Raw genomic sequence first — 11,897 nt, 5'->3', positions numbered from 1 at the left:
TTTATTTTTTCCTCCTCGATCGCGGTTAGCAACTTGAACCTTTGATGTGTCGTTGATAAAATGTGCATGTGTGTGTAGTTCATTGTTTAATTTATATTGTTTGTAGCTAGTTAGTTTAACAAATGCATGATGGTTAATTATATATTTTATATTATAATAATGCAGATGAATCGACAATGGATGTACGGTAACCGACTCTCCGGCGAGTTCAGTGCGGGTTTGAAAGATTTCCTCGTAGTGGCTAATGCGAACAAGCGGGGGTTTTGTTATCTGTCCATGTGTTAAATGTAAGAATCGGAAGGGTTACTCTTCCTCAAGAGATGTTCACATGCACCTGCTTCGCACGGTTTCATGCCAAGCTATAATTGTTGGACCAAGCATGGAGAAAGAGGGGTTATAATGGAAGAAGATGAAGAAGGGGATGATTTCATCGATGAAAGCTATCTTGCTCATTTCGGTGATACTTTCATGGAGGATGCTGAAGGTGAAGGGGAAGGTGAAGGGGAAGGTGAAGAAGAGGCACGTGATGATCCCGTTGATGATCTTGGTCGGACCATTGCTGATGCACGGAGACGGCTGAAACTGAAAAAGAGAGGGAGAATTTGGATCGCATGTTAGAGGATCACAGGAAGGCGCTGTACCCCGGATGCGATGATGGTCTGAAAAAGCTGAGCTGCACACTGGATTTGCTGAGATGGAAGGCACGAGCAGGTGTAGCTGACTCGGCATTTGAAAACTTGCTGAAAATGTTGAAGAATATGTTTCCAAAGAATAACGAGTTGCCCGCCACTACGTACGAAGCAAAGAAGGTTGTCTGCCCTCTAGGTTTAGAGGTTCAAGATACATGCATGCATCAACGATCGCATCCTCTACCGCGGTGAATACGAGAATTTGAATGAATGCCCGGTATGCACCGCATTGCGTTATAAGATCGAGGCGATGACCCTGGTGACGATGTTGAGGGCCGAGAAACCCGGGAAGAGGGTTCCCGCCAAGGTGATGTGTTATTCTCCTATAATACCACTGTTGAAACGTCTGTTCAGGAACAAAGAGCATGCCAAGATGTAGAGATTGCACAAAGAGGACCGTAAGTCGGACGGGAGTTGAGACACCCCGCAGATGGAACGCAATGGAGAAAGATCGACAGAGAGTTCAAAGATTTTGCAGCCGACGCAAGGAACATAAGATTTGGTCTAAGTACGGATGGCATGAATCCTTTTGGCGAGCGTAGCTCCAGCCATAGTACCTGGCCCGTGACTCTATGCATCTACAACCTTCCTCCTTGGTTGTGCATGAAGCGGAAGTTCATTATGATGCCGAGTGCTCATCCAAGGTCCGAATCAACCCGTCAACTACATCGATGTGTACCTAAGGACATTATTTGATGAACTTTTACAGCTGTGGGGCAGACCTGTTGTCCATGTGTGGGATGAGCACAAAGAAGAGGAATTTGACCTACGAGCGTTGCTTTTCGTAACCATCAACGATTGGCCTGCTCTTAGTAACCTTTCGGGACTGTCAAATAAGGGATACAATGCATGCACGCACCGCTTACATGAGACTGAAAGTGTACATTTGCCAAATTGTAAGAAGAACGTGTACCTTGGGCATCGTCGATTTCTTCCGAAAGGTCATCCGATAAGAAAGAAAGGCAAGCATTACAACGGCAAGGCAGATCACCGGCCGAAGCCTGCGGAACACACCGGTGCTGAGGTATTTGATATGGTCAAGGGTTTGAAAGTCATCTTTGGAAAGGGTCCTGGCGGACAATCGATTCGAAGGAGCTGACGGGCACGTAGCCATGTGGAAGAAGAAATCTATATTCTGGGAGCTAGAATATTGGAAAGTCCTAGAAGTCCGCTCTGCAATCGACGTGATGCACGTTACGAAGAATATTTGCGTGAACATCCTAAGCTTCTTGGGTGTGTATGGGAAGTCAAATGATACAAAGGAAGCACGGCAGACCAGCAAAGTTTGAAAGACCACGATGACCGGCATCCTGAACGGTTTCAAGGTCGTGCCAGCTACGCTACGACCAAAGAAGAGAAGGTCATCTTTTTGAATGCCCTGAGCGGTATGAAGGTCCTGTCAGATTCTCGTCCAATATAAAGGGAATAATAAACATGGCGGAGAAAAAGTTCCAAAACCTGAAGTCTCACGATCGCTATGTGATTATGACGCAATTGCTTCCGATTGCTTTGAGGGGCTCCTGCCGGAAAATGTTCGATCGCCCATTGTGAAGCTATGTGCATTCCTCAATGCAATCTCTCGAAGGTAATCAATCCGTAAGTTCTACCACGGTTCTGAACGATGTGATCCAATGTCTTGTCGCTTTCGAGTTGGTGTTCCCGCCATCCTTCTTCAATATTATGACGCACCTCCTGGTTCACCTAGTCGATGAGATTTCCATTCTCGGTCCTGTATTTCTACACAATATGTTCCCCTTCGAGAGGTTCATGAGAATATTAAAGAAATATGTTCGTAACCGTGCTAGGCCAGAAGGAAGCATCGCCAAGGGCTATGGAAATGAGGAGGTAATTGAGTTTTGTGTTGACTTTGTTCCTGACCTTAAGCCGATTGGTCTTCCTCAATCGTGGCACGAGGGGAGACTAAGTGGAAAAGGCACGATCGGAAGGAAATCAATGATATGTATGGACGGCCATTCTCTCGATCAAGCACACCACACAGCTTCCGACCAATTCCAGCTTGGTGGCTCCGTACTTTGAGAAACACAAGAATATTTTACGCTCGGACAACCACAGGAAGCCCGAATCCTGGATTAGGAAGGTCCACATGGAGACTTTCGGCAGCTTGGTTGAGAAAACATTTAATGAGTGACAATAAGGTTGTAGATCACCGTACATGTTGGCCAAGACACCATCTTCGACTATAACGACTTTCCAAAGTACGAGATAAATGGGAATACATTTTACACGATCGCCCAAGATAAAAAGAGCACCAACCAAAACAGTGGTGTCCGCTTTGATGCAAAGAACCGAGAATGGGCAAAAGGTCACATATTATGGTTACATAGAGGAGATATGGGAACTTGACTATGGACCCTCCTTTAGGGTCCCTTTGTTCCGGTGCAAATGGTTCAAGCTAACAGGAGGTGGGGTAAAGGTGGACCAGCAATACGGAATGACAATGGTGGATTTCAACAATCTTGGTTACCTTGACGAACCATTCGTCCTAGCGAAAGATGTCGCTCAGGTTTTCTATGTGAAGGACATGAGTAGCAAACCGAGGAAACGGAAAGATAAGAAAACGATCAGTACATCATGCGATGATCCAAAGCGCCACATTGTTCTTTCAGGGAAAAGAAACATCGTGGGAGTGGAGGACAAGACAGACATGTCAGAAGATTATAATATGTTTGCTGAAATTCCGCCCTTCAAAGTGAACACCGACCCAAGCATTAAGTTAAATGATGAGGATGCTCCATGGATACGGCACAATCGTAAGCAAGCGAGGACACAAGGGAAGAAATGATGTGTAATAATTTATTGTACCAAACTTTGTTGAATGAATCATGTGAATTATATTACCCGTGATGTGTTTGGTGTCCATTTTCGAATGATTCAATTGACTCGAGATAGCACTGATGATACATGAAATTTGGAGTGACTAAGTCATACTCTGCATACATGAAATTTGGAGTGACTAAGTCATACTCCTGCATATAGGAAATTTGGAGTGACTAAGTCATACTCCTGCATACATGAAATTTGGAGTGATTTAGTCATACTCCTGCCTAGGCGTATAATATGCATACTCGTAGTCTTCATAGCCGCCGCCGTTGTCCTGGTAGTCGTCGCCTTCTAAGTTGCTGGCGTCGTCGTCGGCTGCGTCGTCGCTGTCGTCGGGCGGCGCTCGTGGCTCGAATCGAGGGTAGCGCAGCGGGGGATATCGCCGGCCGTGATGTAGTCCATGACGCTCTGCGAGTCCGGCCGTACCACCATAGCCGACGGCCGGCCTCGTGGAAGTTTCCGGGAGGCGGACCGTCCTCCTCATACACAGCGAGCGCCCTCTCACGCCGATTGATGAAGAAGGCGTCCCAAGTATGCTGGTTATCGGGATGCCGGCGGGGATTCATCCGCTGCTCCGGCGTGAGGTCGAGGTAGTAGTGGTTCGTGATGGCCGCCGGCGCGCGGTACACGAGGGACGGGAGGGACCGGCACGCCGCCGGCGCTTAGGCTCCGGCCGGCGGGGACGCGGTAGCCGGAGGGCAAGGGTAGTTCGAGGCGCAAAGCTCCTCCACTGCTGGTAGGTTAGAGTGGGTGCGGTGGAAGCCATGAGAGAGTGATGAGAGATTGTAGAGATGTGATCTTGGCCAAGCCGGGCTACCTATATGTAGTGACAAATGGCGGGAAAAATGGGAGCGGGAAGACAGGAGGCGGGAAGAAAGAGGCGGGAGAAAGTGGCGGGAAGAAATTGGCGGGAAAAAATTTGGCGGGAAGAAAGAGGCCGGAAGAAATTGGCGGGAAACAATTGGCGGGAAGAAAGAGGCGGGAAGACGAGGAAGAAATGGCGGGAAGACGAGGAGGGAAGAGGGGTCGGCGGAAAGAGGCGGGAAGAGGGGGCCAACGAACTTTTGAATTGAATTAGTTTTATTTTTATGAATTTTTGATAATTTGTATTTTTAAATTTTTGAATTGAATTAGTTTTATTTTTATGAATTTTTTGATATATTATTTGTATTTTTAAGATTTTGAATTGAATTAGTTTTATTTTTATGAATTTTTTGATATATTATTTGTATTTTTAAGATTTTGAATTGAATTAGTTTTATTTTTATGAATTTTTTGATATATTATATGTATTTTTAACATTTTGAATTGAATTAGTTTTATTTTTATGAATTTTTTGATATATAATTTGTATTTTTAACATATTGAATTGAATTAGTTTTATTTTTCTTAATTTTTTGATATATAATTTGTATTTTTAACATATTGAAATGAATTAGTTTTATTTTTCTGATTTTTTGATATATAATTTGTATTTTTAACATATTGAATTGAATTAGTTTTATTTTTCTTAATTTTTTGATATATAATTTGTATTTTTAACATATTGAAATGAATTAGTTTTATTTTTCTGATTTTTTTGATATATAATTTGTATTTTTAAAATTTTGAATTGAATTAGTTTTATTTTTCTGATTTTTTGATATATTATTTGTATTTTATGATTTTGAAAAAGAAAAGCAATTTGAAAAAAGACCTTTAGTCGCGGGTCGCCTCCCCAACCGCGACTAAAGGTCTCTGCGCTGCGGAACGGGAAAACCCGCTGAATACCTTTAGTCGCGGTTGGCGAGGCCAACCGCGACTAAAGGGTACCCTTTAGTCGCGGGTCGCCTCCCCAACCGCGACTAAAGGGGGGGGACTATAAATGTCAGCGTCGAACCGCTGCCGCGCCATCTTCTTCTCCGCGCGACAGACGATCGAACTCCTCGCCGAAGCCCTGCCGTCGCCTCCTTCTCCGCTGCCGAAGCCCTGCCGTCGCCTGCCGCTGTCGCCGTCGTCGTCACGCCGCCGTCGCCGCGCCCGCGAGCCGCCGCCGTACGTCGTCGATCTCGCCGTCCCCCGGCCCGTCGCGCCGATCCACAACCGCCGCCGCGCGCGCGCTGTTGCCGGCGCCACCGCGCGCCGCCCCACTCGCAGCGCCGCCGGCTGTTGCCCGCCGCTTGCCCGCCGCGCGCCCGCTGCGCCGTAGAGAGAGAGATCGAGGGCGCGGGGAGAGAGAGAGAGACGGCCGGCGCCCCGCCTCTCTTTTTTTTTTGTTTTTTTTTTTTTTTAACTTAACTAAAAATTTAACTTAACTTAACAATTGTTAACAATCGTAAACTTTAACAAAGTTAACAAAATTTAACAAATTTAACAATTTTCAAATTTAACAAATTTAACAAATTTAACAATCGTAAACTTTGTTAAATTTTGTTAATTTTGTTTTTTTAACTTAACTAAAAATTTAACTTAACTTAACAAAATTGTTTTTGTTGCTAATTAATACAAAAAAACTAATGTTGTAAACTTATAAATTTTACATTGTTAACATTGTTATTTTTACTTACAGTAGTTCTCTTGCATACACAACAACATCATATGTAGTATTTTTTCCAAAATGTAGAACAAATTAATGTTGTAAACTTATTGATTTTACATTATATTGTTAACATTGTTAATTTACTCACAGTTATCTTGCATACACAACAATTAATCTCATACACAACAATTACACACATCATCTGTAGTGAATTTCGTCCAAAATGTAGAACAACACCGGTCTCTCGGTCACCGCCACACCGGTCTCTCGCGTCCCCTTTCGCCACCGCCACCGGTCTCTCGGTCACGCGGTCATGCGTCCCCCTTTCGCCACCACCACCGTTCTCTCGGTCACGCGATCATCGTCCCCCTCTCGCCTCCCTCGTCGCCCTCTCTCTTTATATGTAGAAGAGATATGATAATGCTGGCATATACACAATTAATTTGTTTTGACTACATGTTTTCAGACCGACATATGGCGGACGATAGAGCTGACCCGATTCTCGACAACTATGATCCGGACGCTGAAGACCATATGTTCGGCATCATAAAAGGCGATATTCCATTTGTGCCGACCGGAGAAGAAGAAGATGATATCTCTTCTTATCTGAACCTTGAGTGTGAAGATGAAGGGCGCCGTCAGCAAGCAGATGATGCCGAAGGAACGACGATAAACGACGATCTTCAATTGGAAGTAGCAACCACCTCCGGCGCCGAGGTATATATATACATATTGAGCTAGCGTCTGGTGATACAAACTAACTGATTTGAATAAATGTGTGTGTACTAACGCGCGCGACTCTCTTTCTTATTTTAGCCCGCGTCCGGATCGACGAAAAATCGAGTACGTCGTCGAAGCGTGGCGCAACCAAGACGATGAAACCAGGAGAAACATGCACCATCGATGTTGTCGACGAAGCAACCGGCAGCCGCTGGAGCCCAAAGAAGAACGCCACCAAGTTTGTCAGCCAATGCGGAGCCGTTGTTAGAGACAACGTCTCGATCACCCGCCGTGAGTGGAATGAGCCAAAGAAGGCACGTGTTGGTTTCACTTTTGTCGATAAGAGAACAAAAAAGATTGCTTCAACAAGCTTATGGAACATTTCGTTCTACCTCCTAATACCGCAAATACGATGAGGAGGCTAACAAGATTGCGGAAAACAAGGAGAGGCGCAAGCTAGTCAAACAGTTCGCTCTTTCTAGGATGGCCAACGATTCCGGAAATACAAGCAAAATCTAGCCCATGACTTTGTCAACCAGGGCAAGACTCCGGATTTCAAAGGACAATATGAGAAACTGCAACATGATTGGCCAGAATTTGTGAAGCAAAAGAAATCGGAGCAGTTCCTTGAACTATCGAAAAAAAATAAGGAAAATGCGGCCAAGAAGGAGTACAATCATAAAATGGGGCCAGGAGGGTATCGCTTTTGGCAGCCTAAGTGGGAGAAGATGGAGAACGAGCCGAGGGCGCGAGAATCCGTCCAGGTACGGAGGGATGGGACCCAAGGGCCAAAAGCTGGTGGTACGGCATGGGGGATCGCTGAACCCGGAGACAGGGAGTGTGTTTACCAGGGCAAAATAATTACACCCACCAAAAAGCTTATTGAGGCAATGAGGAGGCTCAAGAGGGAGGATCAGGTTCAATAGAGAGAACGACGCCCGACAAAAGCCCTCGGGAATCCCGAACACGGAGGACGTATACGAGGCATGGGGCCCATTCCGTGGAAAGTAGGGTTCCCCGTAACGATGACCCGTACGGTTAGAAGCCGTAAGAGAAAGATGGATCGGGATGCAGATGTTGTGGCGAAGTTGGTAACGGAAATGGATGTGATGAAGAAAACCGTGAGTGTACTAGTCGCCGAAAGAGATGCAGCTCGGGCGCAGCATGCTGAAGATCATCCAATGGATCTCGGAAGCCAGCAGCGGAGAAGAAGCAGCGTGGCTTCCACGGAGGCCTCACCGGCTGGTGCACCGACGATAGAAATTACTGCACCGGAGCCTCTGGTGGTCGAAATTACTGCACCGGAGCCTCCTCGCTACCCCGTGGACGATATAAAGGAGATGAAAGCATGTCATCCTGTATTATCCTATCGGGAACATGTCCATGAAGGTAGCCATCGGCGATGCTTTACCACTGGAGCACTCCACCACAACAACCCCATTCAAGATGGCTATGCTGGTGTGACGGTGGAGGAGATAGTCCAAGGGTTTGAGGACCTGGACATTGACATTGCTACACCTGAAGGGGTGAAAAGACTTGGAGATGTCAAGTGCCAGTTCATTCTATGGCAGAAGAAATTTATCAAGTTTCCAGGCGAGGCGCCAACAAGTCCACCCCCGTACGGTGGTGGTGGTGGCGGTGGCGGTGACGGTGGCGGTGGCGGTGGCGGTGACGGTGGCGGTGGCGGTGACGGTGGCGGTGGCGGTGACGGTGGCGGTGGCGGTGACGGTGGCGGTGGTGCTTCACCTAATACACCTCATTCACGTCAGCCGACGACGCCGCCCCGATCCTTGTCCGGCGGGTGATCGACACCGGTACCGCCCCAATCCACCTCCGGCGAAGAAGCAGAAGCAGTCCTGGGTTATTAACCCGTACCCTTATGTACCTAAGAAATAAAAGATACCAGATCCATCACTGAAGCCTCTCATCCCGAGGCCTTGGGATCTTAGTGTCGAGGTATATGCAGCGGCAGTGGCTGCTCTGCATGAGAAATGGAAGGAGGTGTGCAAGAATAAAAGAGAGGGCGAGCCCAAGCCGGCATATTCGACAAGCAAAAGCAGGGCTAAGTCATTTTTGAACACACCGTCCCAAGCCGCGAAGAATCTGCCTGACGACTATTTACGTGAACTTCGTAGGCAAGCACTCGCGTTCAAGAGGAACCAAGAGTTGGCGGAGAAGAAAGCCTTGGAGGAGGAGGCCGAGTCAAAATTAGAAAAGGGGAAAGAAGTTGCCCAGCTCGGGGAACAAAGTAAACAATCGATCGCCCCGCTCATAGTGAAAGCCGCCGATCCGGATGACCCCGATATCATAGCAGCTGCGGCAGCAAGACAGGATTGACCGTAACGAGTGCGAGAGAACAAGCGGCCGAGTTAGGTATCACTCTTCGTGCAATCGCTAGGCCTTGATGAGGCGCCAATGAAGGACGTAGTATTTACATATGTGAAGAATGGCCCTCTCGTCGAGCCTGCGCAGAAGAGGATCTACCTCGACAAATGAAAGGTCGCTAATTTGGTACAAGGGTTACATAAAACATAAAAACGCCAAAGACTATATCTATGCGGAAGTTAGATATGAGCATCACTTCAAACATTACTTGGGTACAAATTCATCCGAGTGAATTGTTCCAGCTGTTCAATCTGCGCGACCTCGACAAATCTATCATCGGTTGCTACGTTACGTAAGTGATTTATTAGTTTCTACCCCATCTCGTTCATTGCCCTGCTTGTCCTAACTATCTTGTTGTGTACGCTATTATGCAGAATGAAGAAGCGGGAAATGCGAATAAGGAACATCCATGATGTTGGGTTCATTGACCCACACATCGTTAATTCACATGTGTTAGAACACCACCCGCCGACGTGGAGGATGACCTGTGGCGGTTTATTAGAAAAAACAGCAATGAGAAAAGTGATATTCTATTTCCTTACCATTTTGGGTGAGTGTTTCTGTCTTGAGCACATTCTCTTTTGTTTACTTCATGCATGGTATGTGGCTAATCGATGAGTTATGCATGATCGTGCATGTATCGTGTCCGCAGGTTCCACCGGATTCTTATGGTAATTAAAGTTCAGACCTCCTCGGTTCTCGTCCACGACTCTCTGAATATGGATCCGGCGCTTTGGGGCGACATGAGAAAAATGATGCAAAAGTAATTATTTTCATTCATTTGCGCTCTATATCGATCGGCCTATTTCGTTCATCATTTCCTAATATCAAGTAACTAATTAATAACTCTCTTGTTTATTTAATTTTCTTTGCCTCGTAGGGTTTGGAGACGGTTCGTAGATACCAAGGTCGGTGAATTCAAAAAAGAGCTACATTTTAAAATGGCGGTGCGGACGACTGGGATATTCAGCCACCGGGGACCAATCTATGTGGATACTATGTTTGTGAGAGGATCCGGAGATACCGCAATGAGCGGGACCCGGACGTGTGAGAACAACATCCCGAGGAATAACCTCCGGAAGACGCTTAGTCCGTAAGCTCGCTTCCGACCACTTCAAGAGGAACTAGCTGGATGGTTGGCGAGGGAAGTCATCGATCCTAGAGGAGAACACTATTACGATGACGTAGAACTTTATATGCACCAGAATTTGTAACTAACTTGTTCAAAATTGTATATGGTCATCCGATATTGAATATATATTGTATATGGTCATCCGATATTGAATATATATTGTATATTCCTCTTGAATTCTTTTTGGTTCTAATTTCAAATTTGTTTGAAATTGTACATTCATATGCATGTATGTATACAGTACCGTAGAATATGTGAAACTCCTTCAAAATTAAAACCCAAAAGAAATAAAACAATACAAATTAAAAAGAAACCAGATTTAGGGGGAGGGGGGCTAAAACCCTAAACCCTGCGGAGGCCTTTAGTCGCGGTTGGCCAGAAGAACCGCGACTAAAGGTCCTCCGCCCTGGCGCTCGCCTGCGGCCCACGTGGACGGGCCTTTAGTCGCGGTTCGTAAGGAACCGCGACTAAAGGGGGGGGCCTTTAGTCGCGCTGCTTTGGTCGCGGTTGCGCCACCGCGACTAATGGCAGTTGCCAACCGCGACCAAAGCCTGTTTTTCCACCAGTGTCAGTCCCTCGAAGGTGTCATAAGGGTAGGGTGTGTGTGCGTTCATATGGATGTTTATACGTACATGTTTGTAAGCATCTGCGTTGTACTGTGTTTAAAAAAAAAGCAGTATTCTGATCCGATCGAGATGGATGTATTCAACGATTTATATACATGTCACATGGGATCACGATGGAGATGTCAGATCGATACAGATCGGCTTCAAATTAAGTACTCATACTTAATTCACCTGAAAATCGAATTCCATTTTTTCAACGGGATTCTTACTCAAATTGAAAAATTCTATAACAATCTCTTGATTATGGAATTCTGTTTAACTTGTGACGCCCCGGAACCGGTACCATGAGGATCCCAGCGAACCCGCCGAAATCCGCATGATATCGATTCAGAGACGCCCTCCGACACGACGTGCGCGATGAATCACACACGTGATGCCAGAGGAATTAACACGAGCGGTAACATTACAACAGGATTACAATAGAGCCCACAAGATTCATATATTACAACAATGACTCCAACGAGTCAAGATACAAATATACAATACAAAGATCCAAATCATACAGAAGATCGAATACGTCCGAGTACGGACAAGATACAAATTGGACTAAGAGTCCTGAAGATAACCAGTGGCGTCCATAACCCTGCCCAGGCCAAGCCGGAAGGGTAACCTTGCTAACGTCGTCGTCTCGTACCTGTCAAAGTCGGGCCATCGGTTGCCGACAAAAGGGGGAGGAGACAAAAAGAAAAGAAAGGCGAGGGTAAGTACCATTGGCACGTACTTGCGAGACAAGACCAGCTATGCTCGCTGGTGGGCGGTATAAACTTCACCCGGCTATATGTGGAGTTTAGCGGCAGCAAAGCTACTATCCAATAGAGACACGCTACAACATCCGTCTACTCAGAGAAGATAAGAGAGCGCACAAGGTAACAGATAAATACTACACAAACATAACCCAGCCGATTACACATATCCCCTTCAACAAAGCGAAGAGGCAATGTAAAAGGCACTCAACGGTGGACAAATTTTATTAGGTATCGGTTGTG

The sequence above is a fragment of the Lolium perenne genome, chromosome 2 (genome assembly GCF_019359855.2).
Source record: "Lolium perenne isolate Kyuss_39 chromosome 2, Kyuss_2.0, whole genome shotgun sequence".
Lineage (NCBI taxonomy): Eukaryota > Viridiplantae > Streptophyta > Magnoliopsida > Poales > Poaceae > Lolium > Lolium perenne.
This window is presented reverse-complemented; position numbering follows the sequence as displayed.